Source organism: Pteropus vampyrus, unplaced genomic scaffold, assembly GCF_000151845.1.
Source record: "Pteropus vampyrus isolate Shadow unplaced genomic scaffold, Pvam_2.0 Scaffold112, whole genome shotgun sequence".
NCBI lineage: Eukaryota > Metazoa > Chordata > Mammalia > Chiroptera > Pteropodidae > Pteropus > Pteropus vampyrus.
In genome coordinates, this window is record NW_011888893.1 from 2,822,396 (window position 1) to 2,828,565 (window position 6,170).

The 6,170-nt window shown below is 45.1% G+C and overlaps 1 protein-coding gene and 1 pseudogene across 1 annotated transcript in view; both read left to right on the forward strand.

The window, feature by feature from the left end:
* The window catches only part of CNTNAP2 (contactin associated protein like 2), a 1,200,002-nt gene that overhangs the window by 1,078,868 nt on the left and 114,964 nt on the right, over nt 1-6,170 (forward strand). The window lies entirely within an intron of this gene.
* LOC111743366 lies at nt 5,537-5,655 on the forward strand (annotated as a pseudogene).

Below are 6,170 nucleotides of genomic sequence, written 5' to 3' on the forward strand. Positions count from 1 at the left end.
CTGAGCACTTGAGGGAAATTGACGTTGGATGAAACATTTGCTGCCAGAAAACAAAGTGCCCAGCCTCCACGTAGATAATGAAGAACTGACTCTAGGAGTTGTCAGACACCGGAGTGAACCAGAACCCGTGACAACCCTCAAGTGGCGTCATTTATGAAAACTCACAGTTGCACCAGGGATAATAGCTAAAGGCTTAATGCCAGTCAAAATGTAAAACAAACCCCAGGCAGGCAGAGAGCACCTGAAGAAGTACTGTATGTGAGGAGAAATTATACCAATTAGCATGAACCCAAGAACTGAACACTGCAATGAATAATTCCAAAGTCTTGTGTTGCAAATCCTTTCTTCTTACTTTCCTTCCTTCCTGCCGTCCATGGCTCTTCTCTTCCCTTCCTTGCATCCCAACCACACTGTGCAAAGGGTCTAAGGTGGTTTATAGGGGAACTAAAATGAAGTTGGGAATTAGAGTAAGTCACAAAAAATAGGGCTCCAAAATATGGGGAAAGTAGATCATAATTATCTAGGTCATAAGGTCTCGCCCACGTGCATAAATTTGGCCAGAACTTCTTTGTAGCTGGAAGTACACACGCCATAAAGATAAAATACTCAGTTTCTCTAGAGCATTGAAATTTTTAGGACTCTACCATTATTTTTATTTGTTTACTACCACAGATAATATTTACTGGCATAGAAAGCCGCCATGGCATGGACCATTTAGGCAACATCACATACATGGCAACAGCTCACATTTATTGACTGTGTTCGAGGCCCCGTGCTGAGCACGCCACACACACCCTCTCACTGACTCCTCACAAAGCGTGAGCGAAATCACCCAACGTTGGAAAGCAGGGACGGCAGCAGCAGCATAGCCGAAGCTGGGTCCGTCACACGTAGAAGTTGTTCACACATGCTCCTGACCACTGCCTCGCAGAGAGGTGATGGAAGGGTGGTCACGGAATTCTGATGGTGGCTGCCACTCGCCAGCAAGAAATTTGGTGATGTTGTTGCTATCATTGTTGCTGTTATTAACATTATTATAAAGTAGTTCAAAAACACGCCAAAGCACAGAGAATAATAAATATACACCTATGCATCCACCACCCAAACTTTACAAATTTTGGCATTTTCCTCTATTTCTTCAGCTTTGTAAAATGCAGCGCAGTAGACAATGTCTTCAGCAGCATTTCTGCAGCAGACACTTTTCACAAGAAACATTTTTTATGAAATGTTTCGATGCGGAATCTCCTTAGGAAAATCAAGCATAACTTAAAAATGGATTTCAGCCCAAACAATTCCGTAGGGATTGGCGTGGAATAGAATGATGGGGAGACGAAGCGGGCAGGGGGCTGAAATGGTCCCACCTCCTGATGTGCCGGCCTGGTCCAAGGGTAGGACTGTCTCAAAAACATGAATAAGCTGCGTGTTTGCTTAGTAACTGTCAGCGTTTGGGCAGATTCTGAGGGAAGTGAGGCGATAGCGAGCTCAGGGGTATTTGTCTGGCCCAGACGCTTAACCCACATCCTCTGAAAATCAGACGAGCGCATGGTAAGACTGTGTCATTTGGCTTTCGCGTAACTGGAGGGCCATCCCACCGTTGCCGAGAAGAGGCTAACAGATTTCCTGCAAGCGAAATAAGGACTTTCTTAAAAAATAACTCCAAGTCCTCAGGAACAAATGATGATTAGGTCCCCAAATTCTTATACCAACCACATAGATCATGGCTTCAAATATTTTCATCAGGAATTTTCAAAACAAATTATTCAAAAAATTCACTGAATTCTGTCTCTTAAAACAAAGATGATAACTTGTTACCTGATATTAATCAGAATTTCATCCAAACTGTATAAAAACAGTTGCCTCAACTGCTACTTAAGCTATATATTTTTAGGCTACTTAAGCCTAAAAATGGTCAGGGAAGTGTTACCAATAGCAACAAGCAGTGTGTGCTAAATACTAGGGAGAGGGGAAAGGAGACAAACATTAAGACAACACCAGTCACTATTACATATTAACCCTGAAACCTCAGTGGCTTAACCCAGTGAGAGCCTGGCCTGTATCACGTGTCTTTTAGAAGCGGAACGTCCTGGGTCGCCGGCAGTGACGAGCTCATGCTGGGTAGGGACTCCGAAGACCCGCCATCGCCACTGATTCCTTTGCGGTTCCTCGATCTGGCGAGATTTCTCTTATTTGCACGCTGTCCTCTGGAAGTCTCTTCTTTTTCTGAGACCTACCAGGGCCCCCTCTGAATGGAGCACTGGGGATAATGCACCCACTAAAGCCGTGCAGCTTTCAGCGACCATTTCCTGTCGGCATCAGATGTGCTGCGGGCTGTTTTACACTCAAGCCTTTCGTAGACCAGACCAGTGGTCCCGTTGCCAGAATAATTCCTTCAGAGCCCGAGTTGGCTTCAGAGCCTCTTGCTGTAGTCAGTTCCCTGTAGAAACACCCTACATTCCTTCCTAGACGTAAATCTTGGACTTGCATAATCATTTGCTTCCAAGTATCTCTCTCTCTCAAGGTCATAGCAGCTATCTTGAGAGCATCTGAAACAAAAGGCTTAGGTGGGAAGTAAAGACCCTTAATTTTAACTTCACCGAGGGGCTAAGTTGGTTTGCTGAACCGAGAAATTTTAATGTGCCTTTGTTGCTCAAAGCTTTTTAAATTTTTATTTCCTACTCTCTGGATTAAGGCTCTAAATTGTTGGTCTTTTCTCTGCTCCCTTTCATTGATGTTTAGAAACTGGCCAATTCTTTTTTGAACTCATCCCTTCCATTATATAGGCAGTGGGGAGCAGCTGACACCCACGCCCGTTTGGCTGTTTTGAAGCACTTCCCCTAAAGCTACAGGTCACAGGCACTCAGTCTGCCTCCCAGGTGGCATGAGGGGACAGTTTTACGAAGTATTTCACTGGATATCGTAGCTTTCCGTCTTCTAGCCCCTCATACCGGTTTCTGCAGCACATGCTCCACGACCACAGACTCAGTGCCACGTATTTTAGGTTTCTGTGATGGCAGCACTTCCCTCTTGGGTACCAATTTATGTATTAGTTGGGGTTATATTAGCTGCTATCACAAAAAAATTTTCAGAGGCTTAATACAGATAACTTTATTTCTTGTCCATATGAAGGTACAATGCCCGTGTCCTAGTTGGAGAACAAGTGTCCTTCACACAGTGACATAGTCCCTGGAGCTGAGTAGAGTGCAGTGAGCACAATATATAAATAACCTGATAAGAAGTTGTTTGTGCTAATGTCAGAAAATGATAGAGCAAAAGAGATAGCTCAGTGCTACAACTACAAGAAAGGATAGGACGCTGACGAGTGGGGGCAAGAGACACAGGGAAGAGTATTTAAGTCGGAGGAGGGAAAGGCGGGGGTGCGTGTTCCGACAGAGAACAATGCCAACCAAAGATTCAGGACTTAATCCTCTTTCCATCCCATGGAGTAGGAATGACCACCGCTGGACAAGGCTCAGTAAAATGGATTACCGGGAGAAATACGGACTCTGAAAGTGGTAGCATCATATGGTCCGTAGTCCCATACGGATACTGAATGCTACAAAATCAGTAGTCTGGAAAACATGCAGAGCTTTGTCAAAAATTGTTGAAGGGACACATACCAATGATGTCACTTATGTGAGGAATCGGAAATAGACGCGTAGAAGCGGAGAACGGGGTGGTGGTCGCGTGGCTGAGGAGAGGCGGAGACGTGCAAGCATTAGTCGAGGGGCCGAAACGTTCCGTTTCACAAGGGGAGTAGGTCCTGGGGATCCGCTGAACGGCACAGGCCCCCAGTGCGCGGTGCTGCGTGGTGCGCTGGCGCGTGTCCTGGCGAGGCAGGTCTGACGTTGAGCACTCTCATCCGATAACGACGGTGGACCGAAGCAGGAGGAAGCGTTCGGAGGGAACGGACTGTGGTGACGGCTTCATGGACACATGCTTCTCTCCAGACTCACCGCAGTGTGTGCATTAACCGTGTACAGATTTTCGTTGGTCAAAAATAAATAAAGTAGATAGTGGCAACAGTGAAGGATTGTTCAGGGAATTTATTAGCAGTAAAATGAGGAGTAATTCATTGTGGGCTAGTAGGGAAGCAACAGACGTTAATTGACATGGAAGGTAGATGGGCGGGGCCCCCAATTCACCACTTTCAGTATGTGGAGAAGGGTTCATTGTAAGGCATTTTAAGTAATCTCTCTCCAGGAGAAAATCTCTTTGCACTGGAAGGGCCATAATAATCGTGTTAGTGCTCAAAACACTTTCTTATGTATCCTCATTTGATACACTCAACCTTATGAGTTGGGAAAAGCGGATGCTATTAGGCCCATGAAAGAGCTGAGAAAACAGAGATTAGGGAGATTTAAGTGACTAACAAGGTCCCAGTGCTAACGAAGGACAGTCTTACCTAGAACCCAGGTAGCCAGACCCCTCCCCCGGTGGCTGGTCATCACTCACACGTGCCTTTGCAAGCAGTCAAGGGAGCCAGGCTCAGCCCTGCTAGTTTGCCTTATAAACTTGAAAATTTTTAAGGGGGTTAAATAAAACTAAGGTTTGGGGAATTAATGTTTTGTGTGGGATCGATTGGGGTGGCGGTGGGAGGTAGTAGCAGGCTCGTCTGATAAACTATTTTGGCCTGTGCTGTGTTTAGAGGCAGGAACGTGGAGAGAAGTACCTGGAAGGTGGTACGACACCTTCACGGCTCATAAAATGCCACCTGCAGCTGGAAGGTGAAGTGGGCACATTAACAGTCTCTTTAGGAACAGAGCATGAAAGAGCAGCTTTTTAAAAATTGTTAGATCTGCTAATAAAGATTTTTTTGGTGTAATTTTCTCAAGAATATCAGTGAAGATGCTAGGAATTCTTTCTCACCCCTGGATGGGAAAACCCTCCTAGGGCAATAACATTGCTAACGACAGCGGCGGCAGAAGTGATAATCAGTGTTTCTTCATTGTGCTGCGAACCGCTGTCTTTTCTTAGTGCTCTGCAGGCTGTTCTTTATGTAAACAATACACCCGTGAGGTAGACACCATCATTCCCATTTTACAGATGATGGCACAAAGACATAGAAGGTCAATAAAGGGTAGAGTCGCGGTATAAATCCAGATCTGCCTGATCCCCAAGCCCAGACTCTGAACACTGACTGATCTGAAACCGAGCACGGGTTAGTTGGTCTGGTCAGATGCAAGAGAGGACCCTTCCTCAAACGCACGTCCGCCTGATGAGGAAGCCAAGTTAGGAAACTGACTCAGTACGATTTCCGCTGTGGGGGAGGAGGAAGTTTCCCTCTACCCTTCTAGATCCTTTCAGCTGGTCTAATTAAACTTACATGAGAAAGATGAACAAGAGAAAAATAACCAAATGTAATTACATACTATGGGAGCCCCACATACATGAGAGAGTCAGGGACCCCACCAATGTGAGGTTCTGTGACAGAAAGTTAACATGAAGCATAAATGGCACTGTGAGCCAAGGAGTAGGACAGGCGCCTGAGGCTTCAGAAGGAAAGGAGTCATTCACAGATCAGTAAGAAGAGCAGATGGTCTGCGGCCTCACCACCCTGAACCCGCCCGACCCCGTCTGATCTCGGAAGCTAAGCAGGGTCGGGCGTGGTTAGTACTTGGATGAGAGACCACCTAGGAAGACCAGGTGCTGTAGGCATAAAAAATAAAATAAGGGATTGTAAGCTGACAAGGCCCTTACAATCTGTGAGGTCAACCAAGGATTGCCTCATCTAAAAAAAAAAAAATGAAGAGTGGATGTTTAGTAGTTAGATATTTGCCCCACCAAATAGATCAAAAAGTTGTCTCTGATAATAATTCTTATGGGCAATGCTCCCCAATTTAGATTCTTCTGGATAGTTATGGGAGGGGCAGAAGTTTCTCCTTAGCCTGTAGGATCTCAGTTCCTTCATCTCTAAATAATCCAGTGACAACGTAGCACATCCTGAGGAGTCCTTCGCTGTACCCCTTCACTACAGTGTATTGTTAGATAAATGAGAGGTCCATAAAAGTGTACGCAATAGGCTCCTACGTGGAGCCTTTAAAAGAAACCGTGAGTAGTGTTTACATTAAACAAGATACATAACTTACTGCAGTTTGTGAAAAATTACATTAATTTTTGAAATTCCAAATTAGGTGATAGTCTCCTTAGAAAAAAATAATGTAATGGAAGTG